Raw genomic sequence first — 24257 nt, 5'->3', positions numbered from 1 at the left:
CCATTGAAGAAAAGGATGTCACAAGTAAGTTATTGAGAACCCTTCTACCTGCTTATGCAGTCCGAGTCTTTGCAATCAATGAATTGAGGCCTATACCCAATATGCCAGTTTCTTTGGATGCTACTATTGGTAAGCTACATGCATTTGAATTAAGTAATTTTGATAACAGTGGATCTTCGGTAAATAAAGTTGAATATGCATTCAGTTCTTTTCATCTTGTTGAATCTAATGATTACAATGATAGAATGAGTAAGTATTCTGAATGGGATCACAGTAGAGCAAGTGAAAGATTTCATAAGAACATGGAAGAAGTACACAAACTGTATGAGGAAATCAGAAAGCAAGAAGAGTTTGAAGCACTATTAGTCACAAGGTTACCGAGAGGAAAAGATAAGTACAAAGGAAAACTACCTTTGAAATGTTTCAATTGTGATAAGATAGGACATTTGGCTTCTAACTATCCTAACAAATATTCTACTGAAAAGAGAGATTACCGAGATGACAGACAGAAAAATAATCAATACAGAGGATACCGAGACTTTAGAAGAAGAGATAGAAAGTCATTCCTAATAGCTGATGAGGAATCAAATGATGATAAATCAGATGAAATTGATACAGAGGAAGTAGTTTATGTGGCTATCAAATATGGATCAGATGAAGAAAGGTATGAAGAAAAAGCCCTAATATCTCACATAAATACTAATGATTCTTGGATCATAGATAGTGGATGCTCACATCACATGACAGGTGATAAACTCAAGTTTGTTAGATTAGAAGATTATGATGGAGCTTATGTAAGATTTGGTAATGATGCACCATGTCCGGTAAAAGGTAAAGGATCCATAACACTTCTTGACAATGCTAAATGTAATGATGTTTATTGGGTTGAAGGATTGAAATACAATTTGTTGAGTGTAGCATAAGTAAACAACAAAGGTTACCGAATAGAATTTCAGAAAGGAATTGTCAAAGTTCATGACAAGCATGGAAAGTTAGCTGCTATCGAGACACAAACAAAAGGTAATAAATTTCATCTTGACTCAACTAGGAACAAGTGTCTGTATGCAAAGATAGATGATACCTGGTTACGACATAAAAGGTTTTGTCATGTAAATTTTGATAATCTGATCAAAATAAGTAAGAAGCGCCGAGTAAGAGGTCTACCGAGTTTGGAAAAGCCTGAGAATGCTATGTGTCAAGGATGCCAGATGGGTAAAATGACAAGATCAAGCTTTACAAGTAAGTCCTACACTTCTAATGGAATTTTAGATCTTGTGCACACTGATCTTTGTGGTCCTATGAAAGTTCAAAGTTATTATGGTGATAAATATTTCATATTATTTGTGGATGATTATTCAAGGATGACATCAGTTATGTTTTTAAAAGAAAAATCAGAAGCTTTTCAAATGTTTAAATGGTACAAGGCAAGAGTTGAAAATGAAATAGGAAGACAACTAAAATGTCTTATATCTGATAGAGGGGGAGAATTCACTTCTGATGAATTTAACTTATTATGCAATGATCATGGTATAAAAAGACAAGTCTCTGCACCGAGAACTCCACAGCAAAATGGGATAGCTGAGAGAAGAAACAGATCTATTGTGGATTGTGCCAGAACCCTGATGATTGAAAAGAAAGTGCCACAAACATTTTGGAGAGAAGTAATAAGCACAGCAGTTTACACGTGAAATGAGTATGACTGAAGAAAGGAACTTTGAAGACACCATATGAAATCTGGTATGACAAGAAACCTAATGTAAGTTACTTCAAAATCTTTGGAAGTAGATGCTATATACACAAAGATGATAGAAATAGAAAGTTTGATCAGAAAAGTGAAGAAGGAACATTTCTTGGTTATTCATCTAGAAGTAAAGCATTTAAATCTCTAATCAAATCATCTAACAAAATAGTAGAAAGTGCAAATGTAAAAATTGATGAATTTGCAGAAAGAAATGATGAAGGAAACTCCAAAGAACCAAAAGATTATGAATAATTTGTCTATGTTCAACCGACAAGTCCTACCAAGAGAGTTACTGAAGAAAATGAAGATAATGTCTAGTTACCGAGTGATGAAGAAGATCATACAGAGCCTACCGAGCCTGTATTAGCTAAGTATGTCAGAAGGAATCATGCATCAAGTCAAATTATAGGAGATAAAGATGATCTAGTGATGAAAAGGAACAAACTGAGACAGAACACATGTTTGATATTTGAATTTGAACCGAGGATAGTGAAAGAGGCATTTAACAGTGAAGATTGGATAAATGCTATGATAGAAGAGATTGATCAAATCAAGAAGAATGACACATGGACACTGGTCCCAAGACCGAAGGACAAAAATGTAATCGGTACAAAGTGGATTTTCAGAAACAAGCTGAATGAAAAAGGTGAGGTCATTCGAAATAAAGCAAGACTAGTTTGCAAAGGTTATGCTCAAGAAGAGGGAATTGATTATGGTGAGACTTTTGCACCTATGGCAAGAATTGAAGGAGTAAGAACATTGTTGGCATATGCTTCTTTCAAAAATTTCAAAGTATATCAAATGGATGTCAAATCTGCATTTCTGAATGGTATATTAGAAGAAGAAGTTTTTATTGAACAACCCAAAGGATTTGTTGAAGACAAGAATAAAGATCAGGTATGTAAATTGAACAAAGCTTTATATTGTCTGAAACAAGCACCTAGAGCATGGTATGAGAGGTTGCACTCTTATTTGATCAAGATTGGTTTTATAAGGATAAGTGAAAACAACAACATGTACATGAAAAATGATGAAAATGGAATACTGATCTCAGCCATATTTGTTGATGATATTATCTTTTGTGGAAATGACTCTTTATGCAAAAACTTTGGTAATGAAATATGCAAAGAATTTGAGATGTCATTAATCGGTGAGATAAAGTATTTTATAGGTTTACAAATACTGCAACAACATGTACATGAAGAATGATGAAAATGGAATACTGATCTCAGCCATATTTGTTGATGATATTATCATTTGTGGAAATGACTCTTTATGCAAAAACTTTGGTAATGAAATATGCAAAGAATTTGAGATGTCATTAATTGGTGAGATAAAGTATTTTATAGGTTTACAAATACTGCAAATGAAAGATGAGATTTTCATTACTCAATGCAAGTAAATAAGGGAAACCTTGAAGAAATTTGGAATGGAGGATTCAAAACTAGGAAGTACTCCTATGACTACCAATTGTAAACTATCAAAGAATTATGAATCTGCATCTATTGATGAGACACTTTACCGATCCATGATTGGAAAGCTACAATATGTTGTTCAGAGTAGGCCAGACATATCACATGTAGTAGATATAGATGCAAGATTTTCTGCAGATCCCGAGGAAACACACATGACAACAATCAAGAGAATTTTTAGATACTTGAAAGGTACTGAGGATTATGGCTTAGTATATCAGAAAGGAAATGATTTTGAATTAAAAATTTATATTGATGCTGATTGGGCAGGCAACATTAATGACAAAAAAAGCACAAGTGGAGGAGCTTTCTTTTTAGGAGAAAGACTAATGAGTTTGCTTAGCAAGAAATAAGGATGTGTTTCATAGTCAATAGCAGAAGCTGAATATGTTGTTGTAGCATTGAATTGCACCAATATAGCATGGATCAAACAATTGTTGGAAGGTATAAATGAGAAAGTTACTGATCCAGTAACTATATTCTGTGACAATACTAGTGCCATTAACATTTCAAAAAATCCTGTTATGCACTCTAAGACAAAGCACATCTCTATCAAATATCATTATCTTAGAGAAGAAGTTCAAGAGAAGAAAGTGGTGTTGGAGTATGTTAGCACAAAGGAACAAATCGCAGATATCTTCACCAAGCCACTGCCAAGGGACACTTTTGAGTATCTCAGAAGCAAGTTAGGGGTCCTACCCCTATCTTCTACTCACTGACCGAGTTCGGTGAAAGCATCAATTCAATGAATCTACAGAATATTAAGTGTGGATTGATGCTTATTTATACACTTTAGGATGTTTTCTAAAGGTGTATAGGAAACAAATACAAGGAACAGGAATTGAAGACATAATGCTCTGACCGAGATTGAGTTGACACATAACTACAGGGAATTCACTTCTCAATGGATGAAATCATGTTTTAGCTCTTTTACTTTTTGGCATTGTTGTCAAAGGGGGAGAAGACTATTGTATGGGGGAGAAGTCTGATGATAGGGGGAGAGCATTTCAGAATCTCATAGCAATCCGCATCAATTAGGTCAAATCAATTGGTTTTGCCATCAATGCCAAAGGGGGAGATTGTTGGCATTATAACATACAATAAAAGATTCTTGGCATTTTAATAAGGATATTGAGAAGGTTGTTGATGATTATGGATATAATTGATTAAGGATGTTTACTATCTTAATACTATTATTTTTTCATTGATGTCAAGAAATTGATTTTCTAATTCAGTATGATGTTGCCATATCTTAAGAAGTATGATTTGGTGAGTATGAAAATGTCGGTAAAAGACACAGAAAGAATGTGATGAATAAGGGGAGGAATAAGTTATTCAATGGGCAACTATTACTGAGTTAGACAATGATGAGGTCGTGATGTTTAGATTGTTTTGATATCCTACATATGTTTTTGATTGTAAGGTTAATACTATACTTAAACCCTAAGGAACCTAGTCTGTAAACCCTAAGGTTATCGCTATCGGTTAATGAAGGCGGAATGTCTACCGAGTGAAGTTTAGTATTTACAGAGTTGTAACCGAGCTGTAACAGAATGCATTAAATGATTAAAAGCATTATTTAATGAAGGAAGCTGATGAGCTGGAATTGATTAAATGATTGGTATGTCATGCATGAAGTTTGTTAAAGATTCTATGGCAAAGGAAAATTGGCAGAAAGATCTACAGCACAGATAGAATCGCAATACCTTAGCACAAGTTCCAAGAAATGTATGCAAGTTCCAAGGCGAGGTAAAATGTTTTTCAGATCGAAGGATACATTGAACCTAGTCAATTTTGAAGATCCGATGGCTATGATTGATCATGGGATATGTGATCAAGGAGATTAAGCGGTTAGCAATTATTTATAAATAAGGAATTGTTGATAAACAATGTATGTGGGCAAGTGTAAGCACAAGGATGCTACATAGTGATTACCGAGCACAGAAGCTTTAAACCCTCTTTGAATAACAGAGTATAGAGCCCAACAGAGGGACAAGATAAGCCCTATGACTAGAATGTATTGAGCAAATAAGAATCTACTTTAGTGTTTTAGATGTGAAGTTGCAAATAGATTTTTATTATTGTTATTTTGTGAAGTGATAGAAAATCTTTTAACTGAGTGGACTTAATAGTCTTATTTGTAAAACCTTCTAGCAAGGTGACATTCTGATTGAGTGTTTGAAATCCTTTAACAAGGTCACTTCAAACAAGGTGAAGATCCTAATAGATCTAAGGGAAATCCCTTAACTGGGTCACATCTAGCAATGTGTTTGTAATCTTTAACAGGATTTGCTTTTAACCGAGCATACTCTAGAAGAGTATATTTCTTAGTGGGTCCAAAATCCCACAGTGGTTTTTCCCTATTTGGGTTTCCGCATTAAATCTAGTGTTGTGAGTGTTATGATGTTTATATGCTTATGAGTTTGCATGTTTAGCAGTTTTGGTTATATTGTTGAAATATATGTTATTGAGGTTGAATCTGTTGTTTTTATGGAAGATTAAGTTTTTATGATTCACCCCCCCCTCTCATCTAGTTAGCTTGGCATCTATACTTAACATTAAGTATCAGAACTATCAATTGGTATCAAAGCTTTGAACTCAAGAAGAAAAAGTTTAAAGGTACTTGAGGAAAAGATCCAAAGATGTATAAGAGGGATGCACCGAAGCTGAACAAGTCAAGTTTCTCTACATGGCAGAAAAGGATGAAGCTGCACCTATCAGAAGTTGGAGAATATGTTGTGTATTATCTGGAGAATGATTTCATTACGTTGAGCACCTATCCATTGACAATGGAAGAGATAAAGGCAAAGCAAGAACATATTCAAACAATGACTGAAATAACATCTGCATTGTCCGACTTCGAGTTTAATGATCTAGAAGGCTGCAATGATGCCAAGGCAATGTGGGACAAGCTCATATCTATGTATGGCGGTGATGAGCATGTTCAAAGAGAAAAAGTCGATAGTCTAAGAGGACAACTTGAATCTATGAGGATGAATGAAGGTGAGAACATAACCCAGTAGAGTACAAGACTAAAGGAGATTGTCAATCAAATCAAAGGAGTAGGAGGAACCATTGAAGAAAAGGATGTCACAACTAAGTTATTGAGAACCCTTCTACTTGCTTATGCAATCCAAGTCTTTGCAATCAATGAATTGAGGTCTGTACCCAATATGTCAGTTTCTTTGGATGCTACTATTGGTAAGCTACATGCATTTGAACTAAGTAATTTTGATAACAGTGGGTCTTCGGTAAATAAAGTTGAATCTGCGTTCAATTCTTTTCATCTTGTTGAATCTAATGATTACAATGATAGAATGAGTAAGTATTCTAAAGGGGATCATAGTGGAGCAAGTGAAAGATTTCATAAGAACATGGAAGAAGTACACAAACTGTATGAGGAAATCAGAAAGCAAGAAGAGTTTGAAGCACTATTAGCCAGAAGGTTACCGAGCGGAAAAGGTAAGTACAAAGAAAAAATACCTTTGAAATGTTTCAATTGTGATAAGATAGGACATATGGCTTCTAACTATCCTAACAAAGATTCTAATAAAAAGAGAGATTACCGAGATGACAGACAGAAAAATAATCAATACAGAGGATACCGAGACTTCAGAAGAAGAGATAGAAAGTCATGCCTAATAGCCGACGAGGAATCAAATGATGATAAATCATATGAAACTGATACACAGGAAGTAGATTATGTGGCTATCAAAGATGGATCAGATGAAGAAATGTATGAAGAAAAAGCCCTAATATCTCACATAAATTCTAATGATTCTTGGATCATAGATAGTGGATGCTCACATCACATGACAGGTGATAAACTCAAGTTTGTTAAATTAGAAGATTATGATGGAGGTTATGTAAGATTTGGTAATGATGCACCATATCCGGTAAAAGGTAAAGGATCTATAACACTTCTTGACAATGCTAAATGTAATGATGTTTATTGGGTTGAAGGATTGAAATACAATTTGTTGAGTGTAGCACAACTAAACAACACAGGTTACCGAATAGAATTTCAGAAAGGAATTGTCAAAGTCCATGACAAGCATGGAAAGTTAGCTGCGACTGGGACACAAACAAAAGGTAATGCATTTCATGTTGACTCAACTAGGAACAAGTGTCTCTATGCAAAGATAGATGATACCTAGTTATGGCATAAAAGGTTTTGTCATGTAAATTTTGATAATTTGATCAAAACAAGTAAGAAGCACCCAGTAAGAGGTCTACCAAGTTTGGAAAAGCTTGAGAATGCTATGTGTCAAGGATTCAAGATGGGTAAAATGACAAGATCAAGCTTTACAAGTAAGTCCTACACTTCTAATGGAATTTTAGATCTTGTGCACACTGATCTTTGTGGTCCTATGAAAGTTCAAAGTTATTATGGTGATAAATATTTCATATTATTTTTGGATGATTATTCAAGGATGATGTCAGTTATGTTTTTAAAAGAAAAATCAGAAGCTTTTCAAATGTTTAAATGGTACAAGGCAAGAGTTGAAAATGAAACAGGAAGACAACTGAAATGTCTTAGATCTGATAGAGGAGGAGAATTCACTTTTGATGAATTTAACTTATTCTGCAATGATCATGGTATAAAAAGACAAGTCTCTACACCGAGAACTCCACAGCAAAATGGGATAGCTAAGAGAAGAAACAGATCTATTGTGGATTGTACTAGAACCCTGATGATTGAGAAGAAAGTGACACAAACATTTTGGAGAGAAGCAATAAGCACAACAGTTTACACCCTAAACCGAGTACAATTGAAGAAAGGAACTTTGAAGACACCATATGAAATCTGGTATGACAAGAAACCTAATGTAAGTTACATCAAAATCTTTGGAAGTAGATGCTATATACACAAAGATGATAGAAATAGAAAGTTTGATCAGAAAAGTGAAGAAGGAACATTTCTTGGTTATTCTTCTAGAAGTAAAGCATTTAAATCTCTGATCAAATCATCTAACAAAATAGTAGAAAGTGCAAATGTAAAAATTGATGAATTTGCAGAAAGAAATGATGAAGGAAACTCCAAAGAACCAAAAGATTATGAATAATTTGTCTATGTTCAACCGACAAGTCCTACCGAGAGAGTTACTGAAGAAAATGAAGATAATGTCTAGTTACCGAGTGATGAAGAAGATCATACAGAGCCTACCAAGCCTGTATTAGCTAAGTATGTCAGAAGGAATCATGCATCAAGTCAAATTATAGGAGATAAAGATGATCCAGTGATGAAAAGGAACAAACTGAGACAGAACACATGTTTGATATTTGAATTTGAACCAAGGGTAGTGAAAGAGGCATTTAACAGTGAAGATTGGATAAATGCTATGATAGAAGAGATTGATCAAATCAAGAAGAATGACACATGGACACTGGTCCCAAGACCGAAGGACAAAAATGTAATTGGTACAAAGTGGATTTTCAGAAACAAGCTGAATGAAAAAGGTGAGGTCATTTGAAATAAAGCAAGACTAGTTTGCAAAGGTTATGCTCAAGAAGAGGGAATTGATTATGGTGAGACTTTTGCACTTGTGGAAAGACTTGAAGGAGTATGAACATTGTTGGCATATGCTGCTTTCAAAATTTTCAAAGTATATCAAATGGATGTCAAATCTGCATTTCTGAATGGTATATTAGAAGAAGAAGTTTTTATTGAACAACTTGATGGATTTGTTGAAGATAAGAATAAAGATCAAGTATGTAAATTGAACAAAGCTTTATATTGTCTGAAACAAGCACTTAGAGCATGGTATGAGAGGTTGCACTCTTATTTGATCAAGATTAGTTTTATAAGGACAAGTGAAAACAATAATATGTACATGAAGAATGATGAAAATGGAATACTGATCTCAGCCATATTTGTTGATGATATTATCATTTGTGGAAATGACTCTTTATGCAAAAACTTTGGTAATGAAATGTGCAAAGAATTTGAGATGTCATTAATCGGTGAGATAAAGTATTTTATATGTTTACAAATACTGCAAATGAAAGATGAGATTTTCATTACTCAATGCAAGTACATAAAGGAAATCTTTAAGAAATTTGGAATGGAGGATTCAAAACCAGTAAGTACTCCTATGACTACCAATTGTAAACTATCAAAGAATGATGAATCTTCATCTGTTGATGAGACACTTTACCGATCCATGGTTGGAAAGCTACAATATGTTGTTCACAGCAGGCCAGACATAGCACATGTAGTAGGTATAGTTGCAAGATTTTCTACAGATCCCAAGGAAACACACATGACAGCAATCAAGAGAAATTTCAGATACTTGAAAGGTACTGAGGATTATGGCTTAGTATATCAGAAAGAAAATGATTTTGATTTAAAAGTTTATACTGATGTTGATTGGGTAGGCAACATTGATGACAGAAAAAGCACAAGTGGAAGAGCTTTCTTTTTAGGAGAAAGACTAGTGAGTTGGCATGAGGTGGATCACCCACTGAATGTGGAAATTCTCCTACACCTATCCCAATGTGTCACAAACACCCAAGTGTCTCATACCCAAACTACTATGAAATGCATTTCCTAAGTAAAATTAATTAAGGTGTAATAATATCCAAGATGAATAATTATTTACACCAACACCCCCCCTTAAGTGAAACTTAGGGGAATGCACTTAAGTATACAATGCAACTAAGCAATGCAAGATGGGTCCCGACTAGGAGGCCATGTTAGGTACCCATGTACAAATGCATGCAAACCAATGCAATGAAATCTCTCACAAAGCAGAGAAAGAGAGAAAAACCCAATGGGAAAAAACCCTCCCCCAAAAGAGAGATGAAAACTAGATACAAAGAAATCTCATAGAAGTATGTGAAGGACAAAACCCCATGTGAGGAAAAATCCCCCCCCCCCCCATATGAGATAAGAAGAAGAGAGACTAGGAATCCCCCCTTTAATGTGAAATCTGTACCAATGATAGAAGCACGAAGATGAATGAAGAAACTGTTGCACAAATGTCGAACCACGTTCCTTCCCTTAGGAAGAAACAAAACCAAAGGTGTATCCATGAAGTCTCCCCAATAATGAAGAGAAGATGAAGCAAAAATACTCATGATGAAAGGAATCTTTGAAAATGGCTCAAGTGTCCCCATGTCGATGCTAAAAGTAACCCCCTCCAAAGGTGGTAATTTGTGCCACATTGCTGAAAAAGGCACTCCAAGATCTAGTGGAGATGAATATAGAACAATATCCAAAGACTCATATGTCTCCTCAAAAGATAAAGAGACCTCCTCCAAGTGTTGTACAAAAGTATCCACAATCATGTCAACCTCTAAAGATTGATCATGTAGAGAATGCACAAGAGGGTCAGAGTGTTCCCTTGCAACAATAAAAGAAGGATCATCTTCATCAAAGAGAAGATGAATGTCATCAATGGTGTCTCCAAAATCTACAATGTAGGAGTCCACAAACAAACCTGCAATGTTTGTCAAGTAGGCAGTCCAATCAACTGAAGTTGGAAGACATGAAATATCCTGCTGCACTGAATCATAAGAAGGCAAAATTGTCACACTAGCTGCATCATCAGGTGCAATAGGTGGTGTGATATCAATAGGAGGAGATGAAATACGAGGCTCAAGAACAGGGTCACATGTGAGAATCCCCAAGTTCAAATGCCCAAAATTCTCCTCAAAATCTAAATCATCAACATAGGAAGAATCAACCTCATCAATAGGACCAAAATCTGAAAAAGAGTACAACTGAGATGCATGATCAACCACCCCATTTGCAATGATAGCTCCACTCTCCAAGTCTCTAATGATAACTAAATCAGGTGTGAAATCCATAGTTTTCCTAGTTGCCCCATGTGTGATTTGATAAATGGAAAGAAGATTATTTGTCAAGTGGGGTACACACAACACATCATTGAAGGAGTTATCCCCAATGGCAATAGATCCTTTTCCCAATAACATCCATGTATGTATGATTTCCCATCAAAATGTGTGGCATGTAGCAAGGCTCAAATGTAGAAAACATAGATTGTGAAGATGCCATATGATGAGAAGCCCCTGAATCTAGAAGTAATCTCCCTGAATCATGACTTGTAGTAGCACAAAGAGCTTGTCCCTTTCCTTTATCTGTCCCAAAAGAGTGATCCTTTCCTTTATCCTTAGAATAAGAAGCCAATGTAGACATTCTAGAAGCTAGGTTGATTCTATTCTTCTCAAGAAGATTCTTCAACTCATCAATACCCTTCTTATAACAATGATGGTCATCATGTCTTGACTTCTTGCAATATCCACAAAAAAGATTTTCTTTATATGATTTCCTCTTAGGTGAAAATGGTGAATCACCTTGTTGTGGAGAGGAATATTGTGCTCCATCTTGTTGTGGTTTTGACTTAGGTTGATTTTGATGTTAGCCTTTTCCTTGATTACTTTGATTCCCTTTATTAGCCACCAAAGCTTGTGACTTTGAAGATTTGAGAATCCCCATTGTGGTCAACTTAGATTGCTCAAGTATCAACATCTTCGTGAATGAATCAAATGAGGGAGAAGTGTATGAGGAACCTTGAGCTAACCTGTGGTTGTGAAAGATAGATACAAAGGCTGCATACTCTGAAGGAAGCTTGTCCAACAAGTTATAAACCAATTGAGCATCCTTTTTGTCAATTCCATAATCCTTTAGCTTTTCTCTTAGCTTAGTTTCTTTTGTGACATAATCTTGGATTGTATCAAAATCCTTGGGATCCAAAGTTGTGAGTTCACTATCAAGCTTGTTGCCCTTAATCTCATCAACTTGACCATACAATTTCTAAAAAATATCCCAAGCCTCTTTAATTGTTGTACACTTATCAATGTGAAAAATGAGGTCATTTGATACATACTTTCTAAGAGTTCTAAGTTCCATAGCATTCTTAGTAAGTCATTCAATTTGAGCATTAGGATCAGCCTTAGGATCAGGTGGTACTGTAATAGTTTCATTTACATAATGAATGAGTCACTTGCAAAAAAAGTGATTTGACACTTTATACTTAGTGCGTATACAATGGGCCACTTGCAAAAAAAGGCAAAGTGGACTTCTGATTTCAATTTACAACTTCTCAAAATGAGATATAAGAGACTTCAACAAATACTGCTAGTGATCTAAACTAAGATCCAAGCAAAATGCAAGTACCAAATATGCCAAGAATGGCCAAATACTGAAAGTACAATTCTACTCAAAATCAATGAAAACAGATGGCAGATTATGAAAGTAGATGAAAAAATTTGCACTTTCAAAAAAACAACACCTGAAAAAGAGTCCATATGAGACCAAACGAAGCCTCCAAAGTTGTAAAATCAGGATTTCATGATTTTCAAAAAACCTATATCTGAAAATCACAAAAATCCTGCACCATTGTACAAATCACAAAATTCTACCCCAAAACAAAAAACAATTGCTCGAAAAAAAAGTCCGAATGAGTGAGATATCACTATTTAAAAATTGCCTGCAAAATTATAATTTTTGGAAAATTTCCGCTGCAGCTTCAAACTTCAAATGCCTCTAGATTTGGCCTCTGAAGTCTGATTTGGATGAAACAAAAGGAAAAATTGACTTTCTTGGACCTCCTCAATCCAATGGTTACCTCAGATTTGACCCATCAAGCTTCAATAATAGCTTGCAATAGAAAGCTCCAAAATGCAAACCCCAAATAACATCAAATTTCTCTTAATTGACAAACCAATGACACTCTAATGGCTATGATACCATGTGAGATTTTGCCAAGATCAAGAGGCAATGGAAAGCACAAATAAGAGAGACAAAATATATGATAGGAATAAACTGTATTATATCAATATTAAAATACTGATCAACTGGATCATCAATTGTTACATACAATGAATATGAGTCTACTTATATAGGCAAGGTATATGGATATGTGAGCACACAAACATGACATGTGGCTCAATAAGAAACAAGGGTAGGTAGTAAATAGGTGTGTGTAGGTAGGAGAAACAATATAATATTCCATATGAGGTGGATCACCCACTGAATGTGAAATGTAACAACAAGATCACACCATAAAAGGTGGAAATTCTCCTACACACACTATCCCAATGTAGCACAAACACCCAAGTATCTCATACCCAAACTACTATGAAATGCATTTCTTAAGTAAACTTAAGTAAGGTGTAATAATATCCAAGATGAATAATTATTTACACCAACAAAATCAGAGCATCCTTGATTCTTGTCTATGTTCACTCTAAGTCTACATAACTACATTGAACTACATCTCAATGATACCAGTAAGTCCAGTGCATGAGTCAATTATCCCACTGGCACTTTGGTTTGAAGTGTTTCCCAAACCTCTTTCTTTCACATTTCAACCTCCAAATTTTCAATGCCCTATCATAAGGAAAAGTGTGGACATCATACCTAGATGTATAGAGCCTCAAGCAATTTTCCAAATTCTTGTCTATTTTGTTTCTTAGATTTGATTTTAGGAACCCCAAAGCACATAAAACTCTCTCATCCTCCACCAAACCCAATATCATGGTAAGACATAAATCAACAAGCTTGAAATATTGTGATATTGAATCATACAACACTTTGTTCTTACCTGGATCTGTCCAAAGCCTTGTTACTGATCCCTCTTTGTGGGGGTTCTCCATTCTGTCATATTGTTCCCTCTGTTTATACTGATGAATACTAAGAGGGGGGGGTGAATTAGTATGCCAAAAACTTTTGCACTAAAACACTTACACAGTCTAAAGATAAACTAGTAAAGCAGTTTAACAGTCAAACCGGTTACCACACATGCAAACCAAAATGCAAATAAAGCATTCACCCACAAAAGCAATACAACCATAACACAAGATATTTGACATGGAAACCCAACTGGGAAAAACCACGGTGAGATGGAACTCACAAGTCACTATCTGTAGAATAGAAACCAGACCGGTTAAGGTCTTACAATGTTCTTCACCAGAACAGATCTTATTAGGAATCTCAATCTCTGTTAGGAGATAAGTCCGATTAAAGACTACCTTGTTAGAGGATTTTAGATTTACATGTGTGAACCACCTTGTTAGAGGATTTTACAAAGGCTTTGAGGCCTACCCGGTTAAGGGCTACAGACTTGTCAATGATGTGAGTAATCAACAAGTGTTTGATCTATCTAATAGCACAAACTGCTTGGTTAGATCCAGTATTGCTCACAGCTAATGCATTCCAGCATTACTTCAGTCTTCTCTCTTTCTCTCATAGTTACAACTTGATCTTCTCAGATAAGATCGTTCTCACAACAACTCAACTTCCACCTCAAACTCCTAGCTCAAAATTAACCCTTTCAGCAACAACTTAAAACCCTAGACATGATGTCCTTTTAAAGGAATCTAATTTCATGTCAGTCCAATAGGATTACATTACAATTTCCTAGGTTCAATGAATCTAGACATACTCAGTAACACAACACAAAAAGCATCGTCAATGTGTCGGCACCGTCAAACAATCGGTGGATTGGTAACGCATCATAGAGTATTACCGGTTCATACAAAATACTGGTTGCCAGTTTGACAAAAATGAAGACTAGTAAGAATGTGTTGTGCCACTTTGCTCCCTTGTACCACTTGTGATCTACAAACCGCTTGGGATCGACATGCCGCTTCAGACCAGGAAACACATTCTGCAAAATCACTAGTCTAGAGACTAGTATACAACATACCGGTTGTAACAAATACTGGTTGAGCACAAGCTCATACATATAAAGGGGATCTCATTACAAGTGTGTGTCCATCAATGACAATCACAACATAAACATCAAAAATGCCAACAATCTCCCCCTTTGGCATTGATGGCAACACTTAGGAAAATAAAATTTTGACATTTAAGTGTTTTACAACAAAAACTTGCCATTAACAAAATTGCTCCCCTTAAGCATATACACTATCCCTTAATCAACAGAGTGTATAGAAATTTTGCATTCAGAGCATAATCATCAGATCATATAACATATATCACAGCATATATCAAAATTTCAAAATAGATACTTCTCCCCCTGATATACTTCTCCCCTGATATATCAAAATTTCAAAAACAAAAACCAGATATACTTCTCACCCTTTGCCAACAATGACAAAGTACCACTGAAAAACCTGTTTCCATATATATATAAAAGAGTTTATGACAATAATGAATAATACTTGTCAAAAACCACTTTATAGTCCTGCAAAAATTGTTTCATGGATAGGGACCAGGACTCAAGTAGGGAGGTTTCCACTTCCTTCTCTATCTGCATCTGGGATACCTGTTCCTCCATGGCATCTATTGTGCTTAGTTCTTGTGTGACTGTCAGGGCATCCAAGTTCAGATAACACTTTTGAAGAATTTGCAGTCATGGGAGTAATACCAGTTGAAGCTCTTGTAAATCCCTAGACCGTGTGTTGATCTCTTGCTCCATCTTAGCTGACTGGATCTGGAACCGGTGAACGGTTTGCCCATATGCTGCAAAGGAGTCATAAGGAGTCTTGAATGTGCCCAAGTAGGATTGTAAGTCCGTTTGAAGTTGTTGCTTCTTGGCTAGCACATCATCACAAAATAGATGAGGTTGACAGATTTTGCTGAGTAGCAAGTTTCCCTCATCCAAGGCATTCCTTATGTCCTTTTGATCCTTTAGCAGTTCAATCCTAAGCTCATTCAACTTCTTTACTAGAGCAACATTAAGAGCTTTTTGGTGCTCTTTCTTTACATTGGCCTATGCTACTTCTTCTAGACTCTGCACCTGATCATCCACTATAGTACATAGAAGTTTGAGTTGTGCTAGTGATGATCCAGTGTCAGGAAGATTAGTATCGGGGATTAAACCGGTAAGCGTGTCTATAGCCGCCTGAATAATATCTTGGTCTCTTTTCCTGCGAATGCCTTCAAGGCGCTCTTGGGCAACCTTGATGCTCTGCATAAGCTCAGACTCACTTGCAGATTGGAGATCAATGGGGCTCGAGATAGCAGCCGATTTGGCTTGGCTACCGGTTGCCTTAGGAGTTTCCATCTGTGTGGTCTTCATTGCTTCAATTGTCTTGTCTACTTCTTCCTTCTTTTTCTTCTCCTTCTCTTCCTTCTCTTTCTCTTCTCACTTTTTCTTCTCTTCCTCTTCCATCTTCTTCTTGTCTTCTTCTTTCTACTTTTTCTCTTCTTCTACATTCTTCTTTTGTTCTTCTTCTTCCTTCTTCTTCTTCTCTTCCACTTCCTTCTTCTTCTGTTCTACTTCTTCCTTCTTCTTCTTCTCTTCCGCTTCCTTTTTCTTCTTCTCTTCCTCTTCCTTCTTTTTCTTCTCCTCTTCTTCCTTCTTTCTCTTTTCTTCCTTATCCTCTTCCTCTTTCTTCTTCCTATCATCTTCTTGCTTCTTCTTTTCTTCATCTTTCTGTTTCTCCTCTTCCTCTTTTCTCTTCTCTTCCTCTTTCTTTTGTTTCTCATCTTCTTCCTTCTTCTTTTTCTCTTCCTGTTCCTTTGCTGCTTGTTGTGTGTCCTCAGCTTGTTCACCACCCTGATCGTCCTGTTGCCCCTATTTTGTTCCCTCATAAGGTATGTCCTGAGTGACATCATCTACATCCAGGGCATCAACATCGATGGTGTCAATTAGTTCTTCCACCAGGTTCCCTTCCTCATCAAAGACCTCATCTGGTTTGGAAATAACCGGTTCCTTTTCTGCTTGGAGGTTAGCCATTTGTGCTTTGTGAAAGTTGATAGAATGAGCCATATGCTGATGTGCATCCTTTTCAACATCATCAACTCTCCCCTCCAACAACTAGAGTCTTCTTCTCCTTGTGAAGAAGAGACCTTTATTTTGATCCAGGGCATCAAATAATTCTGAATTTGAGAGTTCGGGGAAGTACTGTGCAAAAACTTTCTCCCTAATCTCATGTTCCTTTTCAATGGAAATTCACCATTTATTATCCAATGCTTTAAATAATGAATCCGGTGTCTGAGATTTAATCTCTGATGGTGACCGGTCATTTTCACATAAATAAAGAATGATTTCCTGTAGTACATCATCTTTTTCCTCACTATTGAATTCATCATAATAATTTATTAAAGCATGAAGTAACTTTCTCCTAATATTTTTTACTGTTCTTTGACAATGTGTCAAAGGTTTGTATGAGGAGATGTCTATATTTACCGGTGTAGATGTTGTCAGTTCATTCTTCTTCAATTTCTTTGTCTGTCTTGCCTTCTTTGGCTGCTCATCAGACTCGGTTTCTTCAGAGTCTGGTTCATTTGCCTTAGTCTTCCTCTTTCTTTCGAAGACCTTTGCCAATGTTACCTCCATTTTCTTCTTTGCCGGTGACCGCTTGGTCACTCTTGGAGTTGCAGTGGTAGCCAGTGCTGATGTTGCAGGCACTGCCTTAGCTTTCTTAGCTGCCAGTTCTTTTCCTTTCTTTACTGATGGTTCTTCAACCGGTGCAATCCTCTCCAAGTAGGTTCCGGTCCTCTTAGCCTTTGGATCAAGAGGCAAGGCAATAAGAGTTGAAGCATACCCTTCCAGCATGTCAAACATGACCTCATAGCCCATAGGCTCCACTTCCTCCATTCTAGGCTTAACAGCCTCCATTAGACATTTGTCCACTTGAATAGTGAAATAGATGTCATCTTCGTATTTCTTCACTATGTCACCTGAGATTCTTACCCTCTGACTCATCTTTCTTCTGAACTCATCAAAATATTTGTTCAGTACCTCAGGGTAGCCGGATCCAATGGCTTGCACGCTTTCCTTTATCAGCTTGGTTACCGGTTGGTCAGGTGACCACTGGACATCTCCTACACCCAGAAAGTAGCCTTGGAAATAAAAGAACAACCCTACCAGTAGTTGTCCAAACTTAAACCTCAGTGAGTTGTCCTGCTTGATTGCCTTAAGATTTAGCAGGAGTTGCCTCTGCATGCCGGTGCATAAGTCAAAAGATGCATCCTCTTTTATCATTCGATAAGCAGCATTTACCGCTGCAGCAGATACATAATTAATCTTGCTGGCTGAGAATGTTCTATATCCAATCACCATGCATTCGTATTTCACTAGATCATCCTTGATAGGATTGACTATCATGCCCCGTGAATCACTTGTTGAACCGGTGAGCTTGGTCATTTTTGTTTTGCTCACTTTTCTCAGGGCTGGCACTTCCTCTGTATTGCAGAAACCAGTGACTGCATGAATTGCCTGAGGTGTGATATCATGCGTCCTCTCCAGGTACATCTTGTCACCATGGACTCTGCTCAAGATGATCCTGATGTGATCCTCTGTGAAGTCTTTCAGGAAATATACTGCGTTGTGGAATTTCTTCTTCTCTATGACACTAAATTCTATTTTGATCCTTTTGTCCTTTCCGCAAAATAGACCTAACTGAGTATGAATGGCTAAAGACCCTAGATCTTCTATTTTGCAATCAATATAATCAGAAATTCCTTCTTTGACTATGACTCCAACTGGAACTTGTGATAAAGCATTATACTTGGACTTCCTCTGAATGAAACTTTCTGACTCAATGGATGTACTTGAACTGGTATGAGATACGGAAGCCATTGAAGAGTATTTCAAGAACACAAAAAATACCTCTCAAACACGAATTTAGGGCTTCCGGATTCTGCTTCACTTCACTCTCCATCGGATGCCAAATCACCACTTTGAGTTCTCCACTACCACTTGCAAACTAGATTTGAATCTCTTTCAAGGTTATCCAATTTCTTGAAATCTAAGCTCAAATCACCTTTTCTTCGCTCTGCACTTGAAAACTTTTCTTCGCTCGAAAACAAATAGTGAGAAATGATTTGAAAAATGCATTTATACATGTCTCTCACCTACTGTCATTAATGCTCCTCTATTAGGGTGTAAACCCTAATTTGCCTTTTTTACCATTTCCAGTCTTCTGCCAAGTGACAGGTATCGCATACCGGTTAAGGTCTTTTACCGGTGTCAGCTGGGGGTTCGAAAGCATTTCATCGTTTGCTCCCCCTAAGCCTTTGAGGCTTAGTTTGCCGGTTTCGATATTTCCACACTAGGTACAGAAACCAGTTCCTCTTCTGACAATATTGATTTCTTCTTCCATATTTTCTTCATGTCTCATTGAACTTTTTCAACATCTATTTCTCCTTCTTGAGTGATCAGTATATCATCAGATATACTTTTTCTTCTTCTGTAGAATTTTGTAATGTGACCCGGTTTGTTGCAGTGATAGCAAACAAGTCTAGGTGCTCTCCAAGGTCCATTGTACATGTTTCCATTCTTCCTTCTACATGTTGTAGCAGTGTGACCATGACCATGACAAATCATACAACTTTCTCTCCATTCTTCCTTCTAGGTGGCCACTTGATGGCCACCGCTTCTTGACTGATGATTGAAGACATTAAACCGGTTGTGGTTCTGGTTCATAAAAGGTCCTCTGAGGATATCTTCCAGTGTTATCCATTACAGACGTGCATTCAAATGCTCTATGCCCAAACTTGTTGCATGCATAACAATGACCATTGAACTTATTGGATCTAGGTACATTGTTGATAAAATAAGGAAAATTATTGTAGGCTTTGCTCCTACATACATTGGCAGTGTGTCCTTCTTTAAGACAGTTAAAGCAAATAGGTTTGAATTTTTGCTTACCTTTTCCTTTAAGTGTCAGTTGCTTCTTTGATGCTTTAGCATTTGTTCCTGAGGATTCTCCTTCCTCATGTCCCGAAAAACCAAGACCATTGGTATTCTTTGTTGGTCTAGATGACTCAAGCTTTTGCTCTAGCTTGACAGTACATTTGCCAAACTTAGCAAGTATTTCCTTTGACTCAAAGAGTTCTTTGGAAATAGCAGTGTTTGTCTCCATTAGACTTGCATTTTCTGAGATGGCAATGTTCAGTTCTCCTTGCATGTCTTCTTTTTCCATTCTACTCTCATGAAGGCGAGCAGTTAGTGCACTAATCTCATGATCTCATGATCTCTATCCTTTACCAGATCTTCAGCTTTTCTCTGGTTCTCAAGCTCTTGACTAAACCGAATAGTCAGTCCTTCCAACTCCTTTCTCAGATTGGAGTTTGAATCATTCAACTTATTCACTTCAGCAATCATGGCTTCCATGTTAGCTTCATCTTCAGAACTACTTTTAGATAGTTCCATCAGCCTCTCTGCATGTTCTCTCCTTTTTGCTTGAGATGCCTTGTATTTGACCATAAGATCATCATAGGCTTGCTTAGACTTACTGAGCCATTGAGTAAGTTCCCTCAAGGTGTATTCCCCCATATCTCTTTCCAAGTGGTTAAACCTATAGAAAGGTAGGCTCTGATACCAATTGATGAATACTAAGAGGTGGGGGTGAATTAGTATGCCAAAAACTTCTGCACTAAAACACTTACACGGTCTAAAGATAAACCGATAAAGCAGTTTAACAGTCAAACCGGTTACCACACATGCAAACCAAAATGCGAATAAAGCATTCACCCACAAAAGAAATACAACCATAACACAAGATATTTGACGTAGAAACCCAACTGGGAAAAACCACGGTGAGATGGAACTCACAAGTCACTATCTACAGAATAGAAACCAGACCGGTTAAGGTCTTACAATGTTCTTCACCAGAACAGATCCTGTTCAGAATCTCAATCTCTGTTAGGAGATAAGTCCGATTAAAGACTACCTTGTTAGAGGATTTTAGATTTACATGTGTGAACCACCTTGTTAGAGGATTTTACAAAGGCTTCGAGGCCTACCCAGTTAAGGGCTACAAACTTGTCAATGATGTGAGTAATCAACAAGTGTTTGATCTATCTAATAGCACAAACTGCTTGGTTGGATCCAGTATTGCTCACAGCTAATGCATTCCAGCATTACTTCAGTCTTCTCTCTTTCTTTCATAGTTACAACTTGATCTTCTCAGATAAGATCGTTCTCACAACAACTCAACTTCCACCTCAAACTCCTAGCTCAAAATTAACCCTTTCAGCAACAACTTAAAACCCTAGACATGATGTCCTTTTAAAGGAATCTGATTTCATGTCGGTCCAATAGGATTACATTACAATTTCCTAGGTTCAATGAATCTAGACATACTCAGTAACATGACACAAAAAGCACCGTCAATGTGTCGGTAACATCAAACAATCGGTGGATTGGTAACTTATCACAGAGTATTACCGGTTCATACAAAAATGAAGACTGGTAAGAATGTGTTGTGCCGCTTTGCTCCCTCGTACTGCTTGTGATCTATGAACCGCTTGGGGTCGACATGCCGCTTCAGACCAGGAAACACATTCTACAAAATCACTAGTCTAGAGACTAGTATACAACATACCGGTTGAGCACAAGCTCATACATATAAAGGGGATCTCAATACAAGTGTGTGTCCATCAATGATAATCACAACATAAACATAAAATGCCAACATATACAAAATGGGATGATTTCTCTCTAAGAAGACTTTTGTTTAAAATTTCATTTATAGTTACTCCATTGAATTCTATGGATTTGCAAAATTGATTTATCAAAGTCAGTAGCTTCGCTCAAAAATCAGTTGCACTGTTGAAGCTCCAATATTGAGGAAACACAATATACATGGCTTCAAGTAGTTTCTCAGGAGGGAATCTGGTTCTAATCTATGAGGAAAGATCATAGGCAATTTTCTTCACAAAATCAGTTACAGACTCAACAATCTTTCTAAAATATTCCCTTGTAACTCTTGATAGTTGCTTCTTGGAGTGCTTTCCTAGTTCCTCTATCTCAACCATGGCAAAGAAGTGCATTGGTATCTCAACTTTGTGTACACTGGCACATATCTCCCCGTTTGTACCAATCTATAAAAAGTTATCAGGATTGTTCAAATCTGTGAGTGTCCGCCACTTAGAAAAAAATTCATCAGATAATGTTCATTGAGATCGATAGAGATTATCGAGGGAGAGGCATGTCCTCTTACACAACTTAGCATATTCTACAATATACATAGCTCTTTGCTAGGATTTTTTCATAATATTCCTCATTTCCTCTAGCATGGGGAGAAGAGTTGCTAAAGTTAAGAGTGTCTCTATATTACTTAATGTCCAAAGTAGGTCAGGAAATTTCGGTTGCTCTGATTCTCCATCCGCTCCAACACACACCAACTTTTTGGCAATCGTCATGTCATCCATACCTCCATGTTCAATTAAACAACTATTTACTAGTTGAAATAAATTTTTTGTTGTAACACTATCCTTAATTTTAGAAACAGATAGCAGATGAGGTTGGCGGGCATGATTCAATATAGTATAAACATGCATGCTTACCCATGAAGTATTATCTACTGTCATAACTTTGTCTAAAGACAATGCAATAAATTTTGACTCTCTTTTTTTTCCTTTACATCTTCTTTTTCAACCTCAGCAAGACAACTTGCCCATTCCCATCTACTGTTTACTGACCAGTGACTATTAGGATAGTTAGGAACTTTCAAAAAGTGTAATAAACCACTCATTGATGGGTAGTCTGTCATAGCATGCCCTCTTCTCAAAATATAAAAAAACAACACTTAACTGAACAAATTTTCCCAAGTGTTATATATGCATTGCTTTTTCAAGATTATCTTCAATAGAACCTTTAACTTCAGCAGGCTTTGTCTGTATTTTCTCACGAAAATAAATTCTTCGGCATTCCTCACATGCTTACATTCCTCCTTTGTTTTCCATGTTATCACTAATTTTTCAACTCTGTCTATCATTTTTTTTCATAAACTTTACCCATATGATTTTCTATGGTGTCAATTTTTAGCTGTAACCTCTTTTCCTTCTTAGGTTTCCAAGTGCAAATCTTACACCTTCATTCTATTGGAGGCTTGCCTTCAATTGGATTCTCTACTGGTTCAATGAATGGATACTTTCACGCCCAATTAATTTAAAAATTCCTCATTGACATATCCCACTCCCGATCCTTTTTTTAAATTTTGGTTGATCCTTTTTTGATATGGCTTTTCCTTTCCCCTTCCATGCATTATCATCTATGGCATTAGCACCCAAGTTGATTATATCATTTCGGCTAACCTAGGTATCTACCAAAAAATCTTCTTCAAGTTCATCGTAATCTGAGATATCAGGTTCTCCACCTTCTTCAATATGTGGTGAAGGCTGTGAATCTTGTACTTGTACTTGTGATGATGTACCTTCCTGATTTTCACCATGATCTTTGCCAACGCCAAAGTACGAAGACAAAGTTCTGAGTTTTGTTGGCCTCTCTTGGCCTTCCCCACATTCAGGATTCCTACCCTTCTTCCTATTTGACATCTCCAATGAAATAAAGGCTACAAGAAAATATCAAGTTGTTGAAGAAGTAATAATAGTAAATAGAGTATACTATATGATTCGTTGGCCCTACGACATACAATCTAGATATTTGAGGTCTCCCAGGTGACCACTAGCACTGACGGGTGCCCACTAAATAAGAATGAACTTAACAATACAACAAATAGAGATGAATTTAGAATAATATTATAACACTTCAAAAATATGATCACTCACCTAATAGGTCACTAGTAGTCGCCAATGCAGTCAACAACAATGGTTGTTCCTCGTCTGAAACTTCGCTATTGATCTGAATTGAGAGCCCAGAACCAACCAAATTGTGTAGAGATAGATCTTATCTTTGAATTTATTTATACCAATCCTTATTTGGCGAGTTCGGCAGGAATTTTATATGGTATATAAATATTTGGCGTTCCGCTTAACTATAACATGTCTTATGTAATTTCCAAGGCGATTATGGGCTAACTAGTTAATTGGCAAATATAATAGAGTTGGTGAAATTTGGGGTTAATGGAGACACGCGTTTGCAAAATGCTAGGCGAATTGGGTCCTCCTAGCAAATAAATCTTTATATGGCTATTGGTGAATTATGGCCATCTATTAAGGCAACCTCGAAGAGTGTAGGCAAAAAAATTGAATTTACCATGTGGAAAACATGGATTCTATTGGTGAAATATTCACATAGATACAAGTAATTACATTAAACAATGGGTGATTGGGTCGTGCATTTGATGAATATTTATAAATTCCTGGTGACATGGCCACCCCCAATCAGTACAATATATTTGCCATTTTCCAGGTC

Source organism: Cryptomeria japonica, chromosome 10, assembly GCF_030272615.1.
Source record: "Cryptomeria japonica chromosome 10, Sugi_1.0, whole genome shotgun sequence".
Taxonomy (NCBI): domain Eukaryota; kingdom Viridiplantae; phylum Streptophyta; class Pinopsida; order Cupressales; family Cupressaceae; genus Cryptomeria; species Cryptomeria japonica.
This window is presented reverse-complemented; position numbering follows the sequence as displayed.